Source organism: Onychostruthus taczanowskii, unplaced genomic scaffold, assembly GCF_017590055.1.
Source record: "Onychostruthus taczanowskii isolate IOZ18803 unplaced genomic scaffold, ASM1759005v1 scaffold17, whole genome shotgun sequence".
In the NCBI taxonomy this organism is placed as follows: domain Eukaryota; kingdom Metazoa; phylum Chordata; class Aves; order Passeriformes; family Passeridae; genus Onychostruthus; species Onychostruthus taczanowskii.
This window is the reverse complement of record NW_024498906.1, coordinates 4,036,214-4,059,700: the sequence shown is the minus strand read 5'-3', so window position 1 is coordinate 4,059,700 and position 23,487 is coordinate 4,036,214.

Here is a 23,487-nt window from a genome sequence, read left to right as displayed (position 1 = left end):
GGACTCCTTCATTCAGATCTATGTCCTTGATGGTCCTATCTGAGATGAACGTCTCCATGGGCCATCGTCGCTGGGCGTTCTCTCGTTCATGCCATCGGGAGTGCCCATCTCCTGTACAGGCTAGGTTTACTTCACATGTTAATGATGCACCTCCTCCTCGGCTGCCAGCTTCGGTTTTTGTCACCCTGTGAAGTAATCCCCCTTCTATCTTGCTGGTGTGATTTTAAAGCTTTATATTATATTATTCTAATAATCATGTTCTACCAGCACGAGTTACCATCATATCTATAACAGTTTCTTTGTCCACCAGAGCAGCAGAGTGGGAAACAGTCAGGTTCTCTACTCCCTTAAAAGCAAAGAATGGAGCCCTTCTCCTCCTCCTGCCTTGTCCCACGTTGTCCTGGGCTCTGACAACACCAGCAGCCTTCCCTCTAGACCCCTTCGGGCCAGGCTGTGGCCGCTGTCCCTCTGAGGCTGCCCATGCACACAGGAGCCTCTGCTGCTCACCAGCAAGAGGTGGCTCCACAGGACTCACTGGGGAGGGTAGCCTAGAAGAAAATATCTTGCTTAAAAATGAGAGTTGATATTTCAGCTGGAGAATAACATAATGTCAGGAGCTGAACTGAAAATCCAACACAAGCATGTTGGATCTATGACCGAATCCAGTTTCCACCTAACATCTGCTAAATTTACTGCAAAACTGAAATATTAGGGTGATACGTGTAATCAGTCATCTGTAGGTACATATTCCACAGCTTTACAGTAAGTTTTTGCCTTGAAAGATGCTTTTTCAAATAACCTTAACATAGTCAAATAAAAGCTAATTCCATTACGATTAGGCCATCCATTTACCCATCAGTGAAATTCACAGTATTTTCATGCTAAATTTCACATTTCAAACTTAATCTTTTGCAGCTCTGGGGCTAGTCAGGGAGAGGTCAGTCACAGCTGTTCTGTTGTAAAACAGGAAAAGCATTCTTCATTGCATTGTGTTCCAGTATCTCTGACCAGCAGAGATACTGCAATTTTCCTCAAATTCACCAGTATATACCAGTGTATACCAGTGTAGGAGAGGAAGGCTTTACCCTCAGATAACTCTTCCTTGAGTGTGTGACAATCTGAGAAACATGGTGTTACAGAAAAACACCTAGCCACAGGGACAGCTAGCAGCACTCTTAACTTTTGTCCATCTTACTGCATGCACATTATTGTGCACACCAGCATGAAAATATTTATTTGCCTGAGTACCTGGAAGTACTCACGTATTTCATATTTATTATAAGTTGTTTATTATTATTATTATTATATAGAAATAAACCAGGACATCATAAAACAGAGTAAAAAAAACAGTTCTTACAAAGAATGAACAGATGAAATAAATCTGATTTGCTAATAATATCTATTAATGTGAGGGGGAAAGGGATAAGATAAATTCAGTACTAAAAGTAAGAGGAAAAAGAAGAATATGGGCATTGTGAGGAAGGCCATCATGACCCATATAATTTGCTCAGAATACCTTTGCTAGAACATTTATGCTCTTTCAGAAACGTGTATATATAGTATAAGAACTCTTCTCTGCAGTAAGAGCACCAGAGTAACCATAAAATAGTTTAATTAGCAGAACTTGTAAGTGTATATTTATGTTACTCTGGTGGTGTCTTCTAGATCCACAAAGTGCTCTTCTCTTTACTAATCTCAGACTTTAGAAGACAAAAAACAGTCTCTACTTCCCTGTAAGACCCAAGCCAGACCCACCTTTACCTGGAGCTAAGGGGCAAAGAGGGAAGAAAACTGTCTATCAAATATACTGGATGTGTACAAAACAGAAGATTTCACACTCACAGTGCATAAACTCTCTTTCTGTCTCATCTTCATACAAGTCCTTGTGTCAGGAGTTCTGCTCCAGTAGGGTCCTGACTTCTGTTATTGTCTGAATAATCAGCAGCAGCAGCTAAAATGATTTACAACCAGCCTGCACCTTTTTAATGACAGAGGTTACAGAGCAATTTGGAGAGTTTGAAGTAGCATCAAGCAGGGCTTAAAATCATTTTGAGCATGATGAATTTTTACCTGCAGGTTAAAGAACACAGTGCTAAAGTTTCGCTTTAGAAATTCCAGAGGACATTTATAACTGATGTCAGGAGCTCTAGAATACCCATATATGTGTGTCCCTGTGTGTGTGCACACACGCACACTCATGTAGATATATATATATATATATATATAAAAATATTTGTATATCTTCAATAAAGACATACTCAAAACCAGCTGGTAAATAAGAACAGTAAGCTCAGCGAGAGAAATGAGCAGTCATTCCTGTTCTATCAAAATACTGCACTTTCCACTACATTCTCCTTTTAAAGTATTTTTTTAGAGCTGTTTTTTAGGAATTGGAAGTATCTGCCAAAACTCCTTTGACATGTTGATTTCTATGTCACCTACCTGATCCTAGGCTGGGAATAAACCATAATATAATTTCTTAAATTAGGCTGACATATGGCACTCAATGGTTTCTTGTCCCTATTGCTACAAAAATACATTGACTGCTTTGCGGTTTTAATGCATAGATAAAAGAATGAATACATTAGTGGCATCAACTACACACAGAGTTTTTGTTCTCATCTGATCCTGGAGCTTGTAAAACCCTGAGAATCTGATGTGCACACTCACCTGTTCTGTGTCAGCCTTCTTTGCTTCATCTCAGTAACAGTGGCCCAAATAAATCCATGCTTGCCATTATAGTGTGTTTGCACTGTATACAGGAAAGCTCAGAAGGGCTTTGCTTCCATTGGCAGTCTATCTGTTCAATTTTCTAATAAGATTTTGGTTTTTTGAAAAGCACATCTTGAGCCATAAATGCATTCAGAGAAGGAGTAATAAGGGTATGCCAACAAATGACCTAGTTAATAAACCAGATTAGCAAGTGAATATGCCCTGCATTTAAATGACCTGCAACCATTCTGATTCACAGAATCACAGAATCACAGAATGTGGTGTGGAAAGGACTCACCAGGAACATCAAGTCCAGGTGCCATGGTTTAAGCCCAGACAGACACCCCAAGAATCCCACCATGTTCCTGAGAGCATTGTCCAAATGCTTCTTGAGCCCTGTCAGGCTTGGTGCTGTGACCACCTCTCTGGGGAGCCTGTTCTAGTGCTCAACACTCTGGTGAAAAACATTTTCTTGACATCCAACCTAAACATCCCCCAGCTCAGCTTCATGCCATTTCCTCAAGTCCTCTCACTGGTCATGAGAGTGAAGAGATCAGTTCTTGAGCCTCAGCTTTCCCCCATGAGGTTATCCAGTTTTTACAGAGTTAGGAAAACCATTTCTAGGAGCACCAAATTAAAACTTATTTTCTTATGGCTGCGTCATTTCTTGTTCTACTCAATATATATCATCTCTTCCTAGAGCTTTTCTCAAGTGTTCATTGTAGCTGCTTCTTATGCTGCTTTTCTGTGTCCAGCAAGGTCAGCCATCCCTTCATTCGGGACAGCTGTGTATTGAAATTCTATTTCATGACATATTGTCATGAACAAATTAGATTTTAATACCTTTTGAATCCTATTCTGATAAATTTTCTTGAAATTGTCAACTGGATTTCATTCTTCTTCAGTGTGGTAAACACACTTGGTCATATATGATTCACAGAGGAAACTGAGAGAAAAAATTGAACAGAAAAATGCCTATATCTGCAGTGATATAATTATAAATTATTTCTACCTTGACTTCTAACTGGAACTAAGGCAGTGAAGGTCAAGTAGAAGGCATGCATATCGGCAGCAGCAGACAGTAGCATTGAGACCATTAAGAAGTCATGTGAATCTGTTATTATCATGTGTCTCTGTTATTAATGATCAACAAACAGAGCCCTGCTCTACTCCTACAGTGTTGCCATTGACATCTGCTGCTCAACAACCTGTATTAGAGTCTGAGTGCCATTTTGGGAGGAACTGATCTCCAGAAGGAGGGGTGGATCTTGGGTGAAACAAACCACAGAACAGAATTTAATGTAATTAACAAGCAATTTAATCTGCTGTGTACAATTGAGGAGGAGTTCTTCCTCCTACACTTTGGATGGACTATTTGTATTCTAAAGTCTGCAGGAGAAAAATATCTTTCTGTTTGCATTGGGTAAAGCCCTGAGGTGCCTGATTTGAGCTAGGACTAAATGTTGCTGAAAGACAAATATGTTCTTTGCTGCAATATTCAGGTTCTCTATTTCTAGCATCTGTTTGACACATGAAGAGCTGTGGACCCATGTCCATCTGTATCAGGGCTGAAGTTCCAAGAGGGGCTTGCTTTCTCTGCTCAGCAGCACTGGCTCAGGCACTACTGCACTTTTCCATCTTCTCCCATGTCATTTCCTGACATTTCATATGATATTTCTTTGCTCTCCCCAGCCATTTAAAAACATTCATGTCCATCATGTTACCCTACACTTGTACTCACCTCACACTAGTATTGTATTTCCCAAAGGGGAAAGGCAGGCCTTTTGCTGTTCTTGGAGCCAGCACTGGCACCACAAGTCCTCAAGGACTCCAAGCTCTTCCTGAAAGTGAGATCTTTTGATCAGAAGTCACTGGGAAAGTAACCTTTGTCATCGACCTTATAGAAACATATAAGTTTAAATTTAATTCTTTGCTAGTAGTTAGATGGCATGTGGTATTTCATAGTTGACATCCTCAGTGATGATGTGTAAACAGCAAAGTAAATATAACTATTATCAATTTTAATCTCTGTAGCAAACCAAGAGGAAGTAACTCAAATATGCCATGAGGTAAGAAAGACAAAAAAATATAGAGCCTTCATGTTCAAATTTTTCCAAGGTACATTTTTTCCTATTTCTAGGTCACAGCGGAAAAGGAAAGAAACACGTGTTGGTGACGGAGTGGCCTCTTAAAAGAAATGTGTATTTACTTGTTATTTTCCTTCCTCGTCTCTGTTTCATGAATTTTATTTCTCTGATACTAAAGCATAGATATCTAGAAATGAAATATTAATTTATTCAGAGATGTCTTCCTTGGAGACACAATAAATGTTGCTTTCAGGATTCACAGGGCTCTGGTTTTCTTAGTATAAGTTTTTATTTTTACCATAGTTCACAGATCTACAACTTTCACAGAACAGACTCAGCAGTTCTGTGTGAAATGTGAGCTCAGCAGTGCCTTTAGGTCCTCAGTCCTTGGAAGGCAGCAAATGAATAAGCTATGATAAGAGAATGCTCAGACCTTGAAAATGATGCAAGTAGTTTGATGATGAAGAGATTAAGTAGCAAAGAAGGAAACAAACTGTAAAGATGACTTGAAATGCTAATAACTCAATAAAATTATTTATTGAGTATAATTTTAACCCTTAAAGAAAGATAAGTGAAAAGTACCCAAAGAAAAATTCCATATGTTGTGCCTACTCTTCTTACTGTTGACTTCCACTACTTAGTCATCGCATATATCATAGAATGTCTGTAAAGATTTGGAGAGCACAGCAATCACACTATGCAGAGACCTGGCATGTATAAATGATACATTTGCCACTAGGGCTACAGCTTATCTCCATAATCCTCATAAATTTTAGGAAGAAAGAGCAAGAGAGGCTCCTATCTGATGTAAATTGGCAAAGATCTATTAATGTCAGTGGTGCTGGACTGATTTACACCATCTGAGGAATCAGCCTTGCTCAGCCATTGACTAAATACTGCCACTAGTGAACAGACTGAGCCAAATAAACTGCAGCTAGCACTCACCACAATTCACTGGATTCCTTAAGAAGTCATGATTCTAATGCATAGTACTATTACAGATAAATTTAAAGGTAGATTTATCTAGGAAATGCCAGCAAGCTTTGGATACATAGGTATAGCTAGCTATAGATATAGACAAAACTTCTTAATCTAATCTTAGTTACACTGCTGGAAACCCAGGTGGATTCTGCTGATGTGGAGCTGATTTTCACCACACTATCAGAAGCTGGAAAGAAACATTGGAAATCGCTGGTGGAGAGAAAGTGGTTTTTATTCATGTTCTCCTGCTTTCTTCTGGAAAAACTTGTTCTCTCAGTACATTCCCCACACTCAAGCCCTTAGCACCACATACATACCCACAGATTCGAGGCAGCACTGCCATCATCTTTGCTTTTCCTGTGGGAACCATGTCTTGTAGTGACCCAACAGATTTCCAGCACAGGGAAGAGTCTGCCCTTATCTTCTCTCTAAATGTGCAGGCAAGCTCAGAGTATACTCCATTGCCTTCAACTCACTTCTTCAGACATTTAGCCTCAGGCTTTACAAAGAAAATCTCCCTGGCTTTTCTTTGCCTCTGTTACACAGGCATCTCCAAGCACCCATGGGTATCTCATCCTTTTCTCCCTAATCTCTCTGCAGGCTATAATCACCTCCTAAAATACAAGAAATTTCACAGAGGATTCTTCACAACAGTGACTGTTACCAAAGCAATGCAGGTTTTGGGTCACACTAAATTTCTTCATTTCTTATCATACTATTTCAGCAAATAGCTATGAAATGAACAGCACATATTTATGCAACCACAGTAATCTCACTTTAAAAATTCAGGGAATTTATCTGTTTATTTTCTCTGGGTAACCTGTTTTTCCCTGGCAGATTACTGATCCTTTCAAGGCCTTCAGCCAGGTTCTAGCTTCAGAAAACCTTAGTTTCTAAATCACTATAACCATTAGATTCTCACCGCTTAACTCTTTCAAAGTCTTGATTTTATCAGACATATTTGCTAGATCATAACTGTTTCTGGGTAACATTTTCGAGTTTGGGGACCTATTAGGCTTAACCACAGCCCAGCTCTCACCTAGTTACACACAAAAATAAATTTATTATGTCTGAGATATAAGTTACTCAGACCTCCCATCCACCTGTCTCATTTCTGCTTGGTTGATCTGACTTTTGAGCGTGTGGTGGAGTGTGTTGAAGTGTCAGCAGCACTGAGGTAATGCACAACAGCTGATGTGACCCTATCCTCACACAAGGAAACCTTTTTGCAGTCCACATATGGACTCACCTTTCCTGCATGACCCTGATTCTTGTTCAAGTATCCTCTGGGTCCACGAGAGGAGTTTCACATTTTAGAAGACAGCAGAGCCAATGGACCAGCAGATACATTTCCCTTTAACTTATTCCACTCTACTGAGCTGGTTACATAAAAGCAGCATTTCACACAAACCTGCCCACCAAAAACCCACCTGTGATGGGCTTGCACACCAACAGCTGACCAAGACCTGACCAAAACTTGAAGACTAATCGTTGTATGGGAAAGCTGAAGGATTGAATGACTTTCCAGGAGGCGAAGAAGGGTTGATTGGTTTTCACTATTTCCATACTTCCTCTATCCCTCATGGCTTTTGGACTCTGAAGCTGAGCTTTGTTTATTTGATATCTATCATGACCAGCATTTAAGTTTGCTTGTTGTCCCACAAACATGCATTGGGTTTGGGATGTATAGCCAAACATTTAGCCTCTTCTCCAGTGTCTTCAGCCAGGAATGTGTCTCAGGTGTCAGTCATGCTGGTGACAGGCATTGGGAACAGCTGTGCTGTTCTTCAGGGCTTTATCTACATATTGTGCTGAAAGGCCTTCCATCAGTAGTTACAAGGATATGGCGTATACCTACACCACACCCTACATAAAACTGCATCTATATAACTTTAAATATATAGAGATAAAAATATGTGAGAGTGTAACTCATAAAATACATCAAAAATTATGAAATGCCAAGATACAATACCTGAATCCCTCTAAGAATTGCTTTTAACTGTTCAAAAGCTAAATAAGCTATGACCTTCTGGGAAACTTCTGGCCTAGACAGATATTATTATAATAGTTTTAATAAATCTCAGATCAAATTTAAATGGGTATGGTAAGAAATAAATGCTAACTACCACAATTGAGCATAAAAAGAATAATAATACAAGAGGGGAAGAGGCAATGACCTGATATGATATAGTTCAGGCTAGTTATGGTGCCAAGAACAGTTCAAAAGTATTTAATTAGTGAGGTTCATAAAAGATGCCCAAATATTTTTTTTACTCTATTTGTTATATGTCTAGCTTATTAAGAACAATCCAACGAATGGGGTTTTTTTTTAATTAATAAAATCCTTAATGGCAAAAAAAAAAAAAAAACAACCAAGAATTAGGGGATTGGAAATATTCAGCATTCTTTATGCAGGAAAATTTTCCATTTTTAGAGAAAAATAGTTCCAACTTTCACCAGTTTATCCAGTGCCAGCAGGGTTTAAAGGTATTCAACCATGTGCATCTAATATATTGGAGTTGTAGCAGAAAGTTGGACAGCTCACAAAGGAACAATCTCTTGTCTGCAAACACAAGATTTAAAGGCAAAATTAGGTGTATATTTTGTATCTCGAGCAAAAGGCATGAAGACAGATGCAGTATAGAAGGAAACACATTGTTATCCAAAGCTGTAAAAATCTGTCCTGCTCAGTCAGTCATTAAACTGAGATTCTGTATGTATAAACTCCATATTCTTGCCAGCAGATCAAAGGCAAGTTGGCGAACGCAGAATTGCCTACCTACTTTATCTTCATACAAATGAGCTGAAGTGCCCTTGGCAGAGAATGCAAAGTCATGCCAACAGAATACAGATTTAATACAGCCGTAACAAGGTATTTTATTAAAGCTGCAGTGGAGTGTCTGCACAGACAGAAAATTCTGATGACCAGCATTTCAAACAACAAGTGCTACCTATTGTTAGTCCAGTAAATTACTGTCTTATTGTAATGAGGAAAGACCCACAAGAACACTAGGAAAAGCAGCTTTGTTTAAAAAATCCACTGAAAATATGTATTTGTAGGGAAATATGAGACATAATTCATTAAAATTTTGTTTTTGAGAAATTCTTAATAGGGAGAAACATCTAGCAGCCAGGAGAGTCTTTTATGCCTCGTTCTCATCATTACATAAAACAGTAAGTCTAAAAGAGCTGCCAGACTTAAAAAACAATAGAGAGAGCTCTTTGTCTCCAAGACAAATGTCACCCTTAAAAATCCTCTCTAGTCTATAAATACAAGTTGAAATCAGATTGGATGAAAACAGAAATGCCTCTTTTTTTTTTTTTTTTTTTTTTTTTTTTTTTTTTTTTTTTTTCATTTTCATTTATATTACATCCAGGTGATCACTTTTTCCTACTATTAAACATACATTTAATTTCAGTTTTCTAATTACAATTTTCAAACCGGTTTAGAAAAGTAGGTATTTAATATTTTATTTTTCAAAATACAAAATCTGAATTTGTCTTTAAAAGAGAAGTAATATTGATGGAAAATCCTATTCAGCTTTATTAATAAATAGTGTATTCCAAAGTCACAGTATATATTTTGATCAATACAGGGAAAAATAAATCATAATCAAAATGGCAAATCTCTATGTATGCTCTTTTCAGCTTCTTTCAAAAGACATGAAAACTTGCTTAATTAGGTAGGTTGGGCAATTTTATTGTTTCAAAAAGTATTTTGTACTGTAGGTCTTCAGCCACCATATTACTCTGAATGTCATATGAGGGTTATCTTTGCATGTTTTACCAGAAATACCATGTTACTTCTCTGCATAACTTTTGGGTTACCTATCATAACAAAATAAAACAAAAATAATGAAAGTAATGGTTATAATAAGAAATTAAATTGAGAAAGCATAGCCTGTGGCTCAATTACAGATTATATATATATGCATACACCCAAAGAGGAAAATTGTCTTAGAGCTTCCTTGTTTCCAAGAACTTTCCCTCTCTGGCCCTCATAACCTACTCATTTTCCTTCAAATCCCTCATTCCCCACTTCTGAAATGACCTCCATTTCCTGAGGACCTATCATGGGGACAAGATTTTGCAGGGATAAAAGATATCGGAGTTGCAGGCTGTACATGTGAAAATATACCAATTTAAATGAGATTTAAGAGATTAATCCCTGCAGGCATTCAGAGCTGCCTGCCACATGATTGTTGGTCTGACTATTCTCACCTGAACTCTCTAGTGTACAGTAATTGCATACTGTGCTACTGTATAAATAGCACTAGACAGATAGTTTTAGACAAATATATCTCTTTTTGCTTTGGTTACAACTATAGAAATCATTAACAGTGCCCAGCTCTCTATTGCTGTGAAGCACTTCAACAGAAAAATAATGGTATGGGATAAAAATAGTCTTTAATTATCTCTAAAATGAATTTGCTGCCCCATAAACCATGATGGCCTTTTCCAGTGACCAATTACCCTGGAGTACTGCTGTGAGTACCTGTACATATTTTGGAAAGTCAGGATATGGAAGGTGTTCTAGAAAGAATCAAAGAGCAGGTACAAGGTAACCTTTTGGTACTTTGGATAAAAAGAGGTAGAAAATAGCAGGGGAAACCCTTGACAAGACTCTCAACTGATTTATTTTAGTATTTGTGATTATTTATAAGAAAACCTGGACTGTCACTCCCCTCTATGAACATGTGAAAAAATCAGCATCACTTGCGTTTCCACACAAGTATTGCTTGCATTTTGTCCCTGTTTTTTCAGAAAGTTCAGGGAACAAGAAAAAGGTTCCAAAATGTTGCTTAAGTTATAGATGTTTCAAATTTTTGAAATTAATTTTTAGGTTTTTTCTTCTCAAGTTTTCATTTGTCAGCTGTGCCTCATATGTGGTATATACACACAATATGTATTAATGATAAAGCAAGCATGCATATTGTACAGACAGTGCTTTTAGTGGGACAGCCCCACAGAAAGTAATAAAATATTTGTCACTGGCCTGAGTAAAATTGGGATTTTGTCCTGAATATTTCATTCTGACATTTAATTTCTGACTTTCTATGCTTTAAAATTTAAAATGCAATATATTAATTAATCCCAGTAATTTAAGAATCCAAATATTTTAGTCTGTTATACCTCCCAGAAGTTTCTTTTTAATATTATCCAAAAATGTGTTGAATGTGGATATTATTTCAAGAACATCTAAATTTACATATCTGATGTACATTCTGAATTAGAGGGGATTTTCCTGATAGTCTTTTAAAATAGTAAATAAAACTTGTGCTCACACATTTAACCCAAAGAAGCAGCATTAGGACTGACAAATGAGTAGGCTACTGCACAAAGTTGTCTTAGTGTGTTGGCTATTTATTGAGAAAAATGTTTCTTGGCACTCAATTAAAAAATTAAACCAAAGAAAAACTTCATTCTCAAACAAAAACATCTGATTCATTTTATTTTAAAAGGTTCATTTAACAGGATATTGAATATTCCTAAAGAAAGATTTGAAAGCACTCTTGAATATTCTTGCAGCATTATTCCAAGGCTTCACAAACTCTCAATGTTAAAACCAACACATGCAATGTTATGAAAACCCAAGTTTGCCCTGCATTTCAGTCTGTAAGAGCACAATAAATGCACTACTGTGTCTGACCAAGCATCCATGAATGCCTACATTTCAGCCTAGGGCACTGGCAGAGAAGATTCCGGTTACACCAATCCCTCCAGCTTGGCCACTTCTTGGGATCCCTCCTCCTCAGCAACTCCTACATTAGGGATGCTAAAGGTACATCCCTGCCTAGATGTCTTTTGATCCATTTATGCATAAATAGTCCAAGAATTTGTCTACTTCTCTATCAAACTACTTATCTGCTGCCACATCCTTCTGTGGGCAGCAATTTGCAGACGCCATAATCATAGAAACTATTTTTGTCATGTTGATTTTCTCTGCTAGGATTTTTTTGGAAAGATGACAGGTTTAGAAAGTCTACACATTGAGACTGCCCATGGAAAAATCTGAGGATTTTTACTGCTGTGGCAGAGCTGCTCATTACATTACATTTTTAGCAATAGTTTTATGTTTGTTGGTATGTTTGTTTTTATGTTTGATCATTGCTGGTTTGACAGGTTTTATGCTGTAAGTATTTTAGAAAAGTGAAAACCATGAGAAACCAGAAATGTCACCAGAGTAATGATAACATAAAATCACAAGGTATCCTTGAGATACCTTCATACCATAAACCATGAGACTACAGAGAATTTATACCAATGTAAATTAATTTTTGAGTAGTAAATTACATTTGATGAGGAGAATTTAAAGAGGATTCCTAAAAATCCTCTAAAAATCAAATTCTTTCAGGAGTTATTCCCAGTAAAAACGCATAATAATTTGCTTGAATTGCAACAGTCTTTCTCACTGGGGAAAGAAAACAAACCACAACTGCTGACACAATAACTTTTGGTGCAAACCACAGCATTCATTGTTCACAAGGAGCCAATAAAACTGGGAATGACTGAGACAAGTACTATGAAAAAATACGGCATTCAGAATGTAAAGTTTCTCTCTTTTTTTCCTTCCCATGACTGAATTGCATTAAAAAAAAAAAAAAAAAAAAAAAAAAGGAAAAAATTATCTTTGCCATAAGAGAAAAATAAATAAGGAAACAGTGACACATTATTAACATACAGAAAATGTGTATTGGCAGAACTCTGTAATATGATTTATTATAAAAACTGTAAACACCAAAAACACACTTGTTTTGAGGCCTTACTGCAATGAAACTGAGCTGAGATTTATTGAGAAATACATTTGAATTCATAAAACTCCCAAGAAAATATGGAATTTCATTGGGGTTTTTAGCTACAATACAAAATTCTAGGAGCAGTTTGAAATGGTCTGAGTATTGAATGCCAATCCAGTTGCCGTAAAATGATCATGCCAAATTCTCAGAACTAAATTCATGGTAAATAATAAATTATACCTCTACTTTAATTTTATTTTTCACAAATCTTCCTTTTAAGAGATAACTACTTGCAAATAATACTAGCAGTCTAGTATGTTCCTCCAAGTTTGTCTCAATGTACTTGGCAGCATAAGCAATCCTGGAAAACAAACCCTGTTGAACTGCAAGGTGGCTTGTGTGTATCCAACAAAAGTTCCCACCACTCTCACAAAAAGAATGGTCTCCCAAAATTTTCTGAACCAAGTGAGCCTACTGCAGCAGTCAAACTGGAAGTGAAACAGGTGAAACTTCATTTCATTTACCAAAAGGTGCAGTTATGGGGTTTTTTTTCTTAAGCTTACCTAGAATTACAGAGCAATTAATAACGTGAAGCTGGTTTTATCGGTAACACATGGACAGCAAAATTCAGAAGCTTGCACAGCCAATGACCTCTTGCATAACAAAACTGAATTGACTGCACAATTTTTAAATACTCATATTAACATTCCTGGAATGTGATTCTTCCCCCTTCACTATACTGAATAGCTTTTTAAGATAAAAATCTTCCTGTGAAATCTGGAGAAACAGGTTAGCAGTATCCTATACCAATATGAAATGGAGATATATATCTGAGAAGAAAGTCCATTTTTTTAAGTGGTTTGCAGGTCTATCCTCTGTTCCTATGTGAATTACAGTCTCTGTAGATTATTTCATCTGGAGAGCCTGTGGATACCATGATGACTACTTCAGAGAGCCAAAGTCTCTGCGAATACCCAGTACCTCAGGCACTCCACAGCTAAGGACTCAGTGCCAGGCTCTCCAACATTATACTAATAATTTATTTCCCAAAATATGTGATTTAAAGGTTTTGGTTTTATTCACCCACTTTTTCTCCATTTCTCTACTTTACAGCCACATCCCATTTGAAAAAAGAATCATTTTTCCTATCTCACTGCTACAGTTCAAGCACAATGTTGGTGATCAAAACGAGTGTAAATCTTTTTCCTGCTATCGCTTCTTGTAGACAAGACATCTGATAGAATTTCTGCAATGTAGTGCAATGTTGTTATTCAAGATATGCAGTCTCTATCACATCTAATTGCAGTCCAACAGTGCCATCCTCTGCTCCTTGCAAATAACATTTCAGTATAATTCCAAGGATAATCTTGAGATTTAAGATATAAGAATTCTTATAACCAATAAGCTGTAGTTTCCCACTGTAAGCTTTGTTTTTAGATTTTAAAAAATCTACTTTTCCAGGTGTATGACCAGGACATTATTTTTCTGGTTACAAAAATATATCTTAAAAACCCAAAAACTTTATGCATTGATGTTGTCATAGATTAGATTTATGAAACCTTTTATTTGTGTTTCAAATTTTCATTCGTACACCAATATAAGCAATTAACTCTCTAGAATGTTTCTTTACTATTTCTTGGACCTTTAATGAACCCAAACATGGACCAGAAGCTTATTTTCCATAATGTCTAGACACTTAAAGACAAGACCCCTATCACTCAAAAAAAGCTTCTAATTCAAAATTGAGGTAAAACAGAATGTGATAATCAGAAATTATGGCACAAAAACTGATTAACCAAATACTTCAGTGGTCTGAAAATACACTGGCATTGGAGGGGTCAGGGGGCAATATAAAAGTCCACTGTTTTGAGTGAGGAGAAACGTTGAGGGCATTTGCAACAAAATAGAAAGTCAATAATAGTTTTGCTGGTAAAATCATGGCATGTGAAAATTAATGTCAGGAGATGAATAAAGTGCAAAGGTTCTAGATGCAATAGAGAATGAGGAATTAATGCAGACAAGCACACAATGATATGGTCTTGGTTTGTTGCTTTTTTTAGTCAATCTACTTAAGTTCTCTTTCTACTATTTGAAATATTTTTGGAACAGTCACATGACCTTGCATTAACTGCATATATTTCACCATCATATTTGTGCAGCCTCTCATTCTTTTTTCTGCAAAGAGCTGTGTGACATATATAAGGACATCAAGAGAAAACTTTTCCTAGGAGAGCAATTAAGCACTAGAAATTATGGCACCAAGTCATAGAATACTTTGGGTTGGAAGGGACTTTAAAGATCATCTGCTTCCAATGTCCCTGTCATGGGCAGGACACCTTCCACTAGATCAGAGGCTCAGAGCCCCATCCAACTTGGCCTTAAACACTGCCGGCAATGAGACATCCACAGCTTCTCTGCACAACCATGAATAAGAGCAGGCAAAACAATATCTTAAGGATGTCTGTTTCCAGGACATAGGAAATTCACCCTGCACAAAAATACTGAAGGTTTCTGCCATAGGAATTTCTGACCTTCAGCACTAGTGGATTCTGAAAGAGACAGAGAGCAGAAGTAGTGCAGGGGGAAATAGGCCAATGTGAAAAGTGCTGGCTTTCCTGCTGCTTGGACTGTCTGACACCACTGCAACAAAGTGATAGGACTATCTCTTTTCTACATCTTTAATACTCTATTTCTTCCCTGCACATCAATGGCAAGTGGTAAAGGACGGGTCCCTGTGCTAGGATTTTTCCCGGGTGGATTTCCCTGAAGCAGATCCACCCCGCTGCACTTCTCATTTCTGGACTCATTAGTCATGATGGAAAAGAAGAAAAGCTCCTCCTCCAGGACTCCCTGATTTACTCCTGGTCCATTCCCCTTGCATGGATCTTCAGAGTCATAAATCTGACACTACCCCTGTCCTCTTCAAAGTAATCCTGGTAGCAAAGGTCTGCTGTTTAAACTGCTTTAATTTCATCAGGTGCCTTTTGACTTGCAAAGATGCAAAAGCCATTGCCTAAATGACTAAGCTGAAAGGACAGCAAGGCAAGGAATCCCCTAGCACTACCTTCACCTTTTCAACTTTCATAATAATATGCAAAAAAAGGGCATGTGTCCAAAGATTATTTTTATGAAATTTTATTCACAGCACAGACATACTCAGCAATATGTTCTTTAGTGATACTAAATTCTCACAATGCTTTGGAAAGAAAATAGATTTTCTAAAAAAAAAATACTGTTTATCTTTAGTTATTAGCTCAATAAAAATTACTCCACACACTTGATGAATAACTACATGCATTGGCTTTTTGTTCATTCTTGTTCACTGTATAGTTTCACACGTTGAAGGGGTTTTCAGCAAGAAAACTGATTATATAAATCCTTTTCCTTTGACAGTCCCCTCAGAAAGTTCTGAAATTATATGATTAGCCTTGAAATTAATCATTCTAAGAAATTTTTAAATCCCCTGCTGAAAGCTATCAAGCTACTAAACTGAACACCAGCACTGAAATCAGCTATATACAAAAACTCTCTCCCTCACATGGTAAATTCACATGACTAGAGATTTTTATTACACAACCATGTTATGTGTGTCTTTTTCTTGCCATCACAGACAATTTCAAATATTAATTGATAGCACAGTAGTGGTTACAGTTGGTAACATTATTTAAAGACATAATTTCAGGGATCAAGCAGTGAAACACCATTAAACAGTAACATCATTAAATGTGAAGATTTGATTATTAACTGCTTTTAAGTATGTCTATACTAAATATCACTAAAATGGCTTGTTAGCATATTTATAAGACACTATTTATTCTCTTTATTACCAGTTATATTTCAAAATTATTTTATCTCTTATATTACCTACTATGTAAACTAAATGTCACCCATCATTTCAGTTTTCAAAATGGCTTTCAGAGACATTTAATGCAGCTGCTCAAGCAGCTTGTAATAACTCATTTATGATTAAAATTTCTGGTATTTTATAGTAAAATTTTGTTTCTATATTCAACAACCAAATTTGTATTCATTAAAATTGCGGCTTTATTAGTATCTGCATTTAGTTATGCAGCAAAACGTCAGAGACCAGAATCTGGGCTTTATGTCAGAACTGATGTCCTGTCCTCAGCTGAGATCTTTTAGGCATTTTACTACTTCATGGAAGGAGTAGTAGGCAAGGCTTTGAATTAAGGTGATTTTTTACCTAGATATTTTTTCTCCTTTTTTTTGCTCGCATAATAGATTTTGAGTGTTTATGATTTGATTAACCCAGGGTTGAGCTATTTGTTTCTATTCTGACATCTTGACAAAAATGTAGATAACATCTCCCAGTTGACTGCACCATAGCATGTGGGCAAGGATTTCCAAAAGTATTACATGCTGGTATAGTTTCAAGCTCGCCCATGGACTCTGGCAGTGCATGTCTTCTGGGATTTCTAAATCCTTTAGTGGTGGAAATCCCAGCAGTAACACTTTGCGAGCAGCAGTCACTGTGACAGTAGGTCAGTCAAATACAGACACGAGCTTTGCTGTTAAGTACACAGCGGAGTATGCCAAGGCCAAGAGTTCTTCATTACATTTCCCAATCCCAAATAAGTAGTTTATTGCTGTATGATGTACTGGAAGACAAAAAACTAGTTCAGAAGAAGAGTGCCTGACAAAATTAGTATGACCAATATAAACATGTACATTCCATAGTTTTCTCACCCACAACTTTACAAAAAAATTTCAATGGCGTACTGAAGAAGAAAGGGTACAACCACAGTGTTCTTGTGGTAAGTCCCAGTTGTGAGTGCAATCCCCATTGCCATATAAAAGCAGAGGTGATTCTGTAGTGTTCAGAAAGAACTGAAAGCAAGGTGCTCAGCTGTCTCAAAGATCAGCTTCTTTACAGCTCTGCATCAGCTCCTGGCCTGAGCCATTACTGCTCCTTCTCAGTGAAGTCAGGGGAGATCTTCTTAACCCACACAGCCTGCTCTAAGAATAATAGTCAAAAAATATTTAAATATTCATTTAAAAGATGAACTGAGCTGTTTAAAAATGACACCTTTGACACTAGCCATGCCCTCATAGTTCTTGGACCATATTTTAATTTGTTAGAGCAACCCCAATCTGCATATCCCTCATTGATTTTATTAAAATTGGTGAGCAAGCAAATATTCATTTAAGAAAGCTAATTATGAAGCTAAAGTATTGCAATTTTATTTACCTAATTAGGGATGGAACAATGCACCAGTTAAATTAAGGTCATGATTAAAGTAGGCTCAATATGTCTAGGGCTTGAGCCACAAAAGTGGAATGTATGTAGGTATGCTGAACTGTGAAATTGCCACTGAAGTGTGTCACTTCCCAAGAAAGGTCCAGTTCTGTGAGCAGGAAGTCAAGCAAGAGTGGCAAGAGCCCTTCATGGATGAACAGGAACTCCCAGAAAATCTCAGACATAAAGGGGAAGTGGGCAAGAGGCAAAAGCGGGGACAGGTGATCCAAAAAATGCAGAGAGGCACTGTCTGAGGGTTCAGGGACATGGCTAGGAAGGACAAGTCTATGTGGAGTTGAATCCCATGAGGGTGGTGAAAAGCAACAAGAAGGATTCCAGGAGGTGCATCAGCAGCAGAAGACACATCAGGGAAATTGTGAGCCCGTTTGTTGTCAGGAGACCTGGTGATAAAAGCCACAGAAAAGACCAAAGCACTGAATACCTTCTTTGCCTTTGGCTTCAGCAGGCCCAGACCCCTGAGACCGGCGGTAAAGATCACTTCTCACCAGAGCAGGGTCAGCTTAGGAAACACTTAGAGAGAATAGATGGGCACAAGTTCATGGGACCCAGAGGGATAGACCCAAAAGTGTGGAGGAGCTGGCCAATGTCACTGCAAGGTCACTCTCAATTATCTTTGAAATGCCATGTTGACTGGGGGAGTTTTGTGAGGACTGAAAGAAAGCAAATGCCACTGCTATTCTGAAGAACATAGAGGAAATACCTGGAGGACCACAGAATGGACAACCACATCTCAGTCCCTAAGAAATTGATGGAGAAAATCTTCCTGTAAAGCCTTTCAAAATACATGAAGGACAGCAGTGTGATTCGTAGCAGTCAGCATGGACTCAAGCAAAATCATGTTTAACCAACTTGATAGCCTTCTACAACTGGATGGTTGGTGGGTTAAGAGAGAGCAGTGGATGTTGTTTTCTTTTGCTTTGACAAGGCTTTTGATAGTCTTCCATGTCATCCCCACAGAAAAGCCGATGGACAAGAGTCTGGCTAAGTGAAAAGTGAGGTGTGCTGATGATACAAAACAGGGAGGAGTGGCTCCCAAATAGCACAGCTGAATACAGGGACCTCAACAGGCTGGAGAAATGGGACAACACATGAACATAGTGAAGCTCAACAAAAGGAAATGTCAGCCCTTCCCAAGGAAGAAATAAACCAGCACCAGCATAACATAGGGACCAATCAGCTGAAAAGGAGTTTGGCAGAAAATGTCTTAAAGATCCTGGTTTGACAAAGCCAGCAAAGTGCCCTTGTGGCAAAGAAGGGCAACGATACTCTGCATTAGGCAAAGTGTTGCCAGCAGATGAAGTCAAGTAGTTGGAACTTCCCCTCTGCTCAGCACTGGTGATACACATCTGGAACAGGCTGGACCCTGTGATCTCAAAGGTCTTTTCCAACTTACTTGATTCTGTGATTCTGTGAATGCTGGGTCCAGCTAAGGGCTCCTGAGTATGACAGAGGGTGATGAACATACTAGAGCACAGCCAGTGCAGGCTCATGAAGACGAGGAACTGCTACTGTTATAGCAGAGAGTACTGGGGCTGCTCAGCCTGGATAAGAGAAGGCTCAGGGGAATCTTATCCATGTGTGTGAAACTGATGGGAGAAGTAAGGAAGGCAGAAGCCAGACACTTCTCAGTGCTGCCCAGCAACAGGACAAGAGGCTAAAGGTACTAACTGAAACACAGGAAGCACCGAGTAAGAGTAAGAGTAAGAATAAAAGAGTAAGAGTAAGAGTAAGAGTAAGAGTAAGAGTAAGAGTAAGAGTAAGAGTAAGAGTAAGAAAGTGTGGTCATGAAGAAACACTGCCACATATTGTCCAGGGTGATTGCAGATTCTACATCCTTGGACATATTCCGAATCCAACCGAACGTGTGCCTAGGCAATCTTCTCTCACTGAACCTGCTGGACTTAACAATCTCCAGAGGTGCCTTCCTCTCTCAGCCATTCTGGGAACCACAGTGCTCTAAATTACATTATTTTTTGAGTCCTATCTGACAAAATCTTATTAAAGGCTTCTTCATTCCACTCTAAGTTCCCAAATATTGTTTTAGCCCTTAAAGTACATTGATTTCCATGGATGAAGAAGACAACACTGAGAAATGCAAGAGGAAAACTCTCTACGTCTGGAAGAAAATAACTCATTTAACAAATTAAGAAACACATATTTATAGGTCGGGATTCATGTGACCTTTACTTGGTGTCTACATCAACTCAGCACAATCATGTCCTTGAATGCCTAATACTCTCCTACCAGCCTTACAGCACAAGTTGGCTTTTGATTTTGTCAGAATAAGTGGAAAGTACTTTACATAATGATATATATTTGCAATTTTTCCAATCTTATAAGTGTTGTATTTACAGTTCACATATGACATTTCCTCTGTCCTTGCCACTAAAAGAAATCCTACAGGCAATTATTTCCTTACTGACCTGTCCTAGTCAGCTAGAAAATGCCATCTATTATTTTCTCTTCTCACTCTGTCACTCATTCACACTCCCCTGATTGGCTGTAGAGCTTTATTTTTATTCTTTCTAGATTGACTGTAGAGCTTTATTTCTATTCTTGCTACTTGTCATTATTGTGTTATTAAAGTTTTAGGAACAGCAAATTAAAGTAATTGCCCCAAAGTAAATAGAACTACTAAATCTGCTCCATGTGAGGGCTGTGAGCCCATTTAAAAAAACCTGAAATGCAAGGAGTCAACAGACTTTTTTGTCTGGTTGTCGAGCACAGTCCTTAGACTGCAGATCACAGAGCTAGTGATGGTTGTACCCATCTCCAAAAGGTGTTCAGAAACTGGGCAGCTGCCTGTATTAATATAAGATTTAAAATATTTGGTTTTTTAAAAAATTATTCATGTTGATGGATGCTAACATTAAAATGTGTTGTTTATTTTGAGTTTTATTTTATCCAGAAACAGAAGAATACTCCTGACCGACGATTTAAAATGTCCGCTTTCATTGAGGTGTCAAAGACAATTATGAATCATGCACTGGTGCACTGTTAGTACATAATCTACCTATGCAGGATTGAATTTTTATGCACTCATTTATTAATCAAAAAATCCTTGTATGTATTACTAGTAAACCCTATATTACTCCTGTTTGGAAGGGAGGGATGACATGTTGACATAATACAAGACAAACTAAATTAAAGAGATGCTAAAAGCACTGACATCTATGCAAGATCATAGGTACATTTGAATCTGATAGCCTACCTTTTTAAAAAAGCTGCTCACATTCACATTAAGCTGATCAAAAATATGAAGGAAAACCACTTTCTTTCTTTGTATTAGAGACAGACTTTAACCCAAAACTAATTTTGAGGGTAAAATTACTTGTGTTAATCTTCCAGTCTGTAGACCCTGAAACCTTGTTCCTTCAAGTAATTATATTGAACCAACTCAGAAATGTTTTTGTCTTGCTAATTTCCAGACAGAGAAGGCAATAAAAACAGGATAACTAACCATAAACAATTTTATTTGCCTGATTATATTGAAGCTTCAGATGGACTGTTTTAAATGGCCAGAAACAAATGGATGCATTTTGCTTTTTAACCCAGCCCTGAAGGACAGAACCACTATAGGGTTTTGACCCTAGTAGGTTCAAAGTTTCCCCTTTTTCTCATTTTGATTTTTTTTTTTAATACTTCTTTTCTCATTCATTGCATTAATTATAATGTTTATATCACTGTTAAAGGAAGAGACACAGTCAATTTTAACACCTCACTAGTCCAGGATTCTCCAGGGAGGAAACACAGGGCTGTTCCCCTTTGAAAGTGTTTAGATCTGCTAAAGAGATTTGTAATGAAAAGTCTGCTCATGGTGCACCGGGAGACACAACAGGCTGACAATGACAAAGTAGGAAAGATAGAAAAAAATCAGATACCTCATTATCTTTGCAATTACAAATCTTTGTGGTTTAAAACAAACAATTGAGATGTAAAAGATTGAACACAGGATGATTGCTTTATCACTTTAAAGTATCATTTTTGTACTAAACTTTGAATCTGAGCTGATTAGTTTTCTTCCCCCAATTTAGTATGCTTATCCAGGAAATTAGTTTCAGACAGTCCAAAAAGTGGAGATAAAAGAATCTGTACTACCTAAACATGTAATCCCTTCTCAGTGTTATCTCTTCCTGTTCATTATCCAGTTTACTCTGATTCTGTTTCTTTTCCTTCTGGTTATTACTTCCTCTTCTTCTTCAAATTTCTTGCACTTTCACCTCATGCATCTCCCACTTTTCCAGTGGACATAAAAAAGTGCCAAATAGTTTTTGATCATACTAGATCAAAACTATTTTTGTAAGAACAAATCAGCAAGAAAAGGATGAGGTTTAAAACTGATTTTAAGCTCTGCTCTGCTCCCCTACCTCCAATTAAATGAACAATTTTATGACTTTGCAAGCCATTCATAATATATGATACCTACCTTCAGGTCTCACCCAGTTTTTTTAAAAATACCTGAACTGGGTCACAACATGCTTGGACTGAGACCTTTATGTTTTTAACAGGGTCTGTATAAGAGTTTTATCAACGTCTTGGCTAGTTTACCTTAAACCCCATTGCTTTAGCTGGGGTTTGCTTTCAATTTTCCCATCAATTCGATCAGACAGAACAAAACTCAAAGAGCTGGAACCAAAGTTAAAAGTAATCCATGATAATTCCACTGATCTAGTCTACACTACCAAACAGTCCCCTTTGGAGTATAAGCCTGCTTTGTTATGATAAGAGGAGGTGGTATTAAGAGTAATTTAAAGTTATCAAAGACACATTTTTAAGTTTTGAAGTATTACTTTATACCCGGGAGAAGGAGGGAGGGAGGGCAGGGAAGAATGCAAATCACTGTTAGCTCAGAAGCCAAAGGTAAAATGCAAATTTTCATCGAAGTTAGCTCCGTGGTATTAATTGTTTCACTTTCTCTTTTGTCTCCAAAGCCAAGGTAGTTTTAGGCATTTTTGAAAAGGAACACACTGAGGATGACTATCAAAACAGCATAAGAGTGACATGTTTTCTGTAAGCACAGTTGTTACTAAGGCCACTCGTACCCAGATATTTGCTGATTATGTAGCTTCAGCAAGAATCAGAAGAAGGTAATGTTTAAATACATGTTTTAAGAGAAAAATTGTTGGTTCATTTGGGATGGCTACTCTGTTTGTTCTCAAGTGAAGCTTATGGTGAAAAAGACAAGAACTGGAACTAATGTTTGCTTTTAAACAGAGTGAAAAATAACCATTTTCCTTTTTTGTATTACTCATGAGAAAGAGACCTGTCAGATTCAACAGGAATAGCCACAACCTGACTACTTAAACAAGGGGTCTGCTCTGCTGACCCATTCCCTTGTCCTCTGAGATCCACGCAGACTTCATTGGAAAAGTTTCACTTCATCTGCCTGCGAAGGAGAAGGGACCTTCTGACAGCAGCCAGCATCAGGAGCAAAGACAGATGACAATGGTTGGCAAATCCAGGAAAGGCATGGGAATTTTACAGGCAAGGTAGCTGTAGCAGTTCCCCCACACCTGAAAATACCTTCTATTCTGTATTCACAGCCATGCCTGTCTTTTCTTTTTGAAGAATTTGAATGAGAGAAGGTTTATCTTCAAATTAAGGTCAGTGTCTGGCCCAACCAGCTTTCCTGGCATATGTGTAATATTTACCAGAACACTGGTATATATATTATTTAATCCAAGTAGTCCAT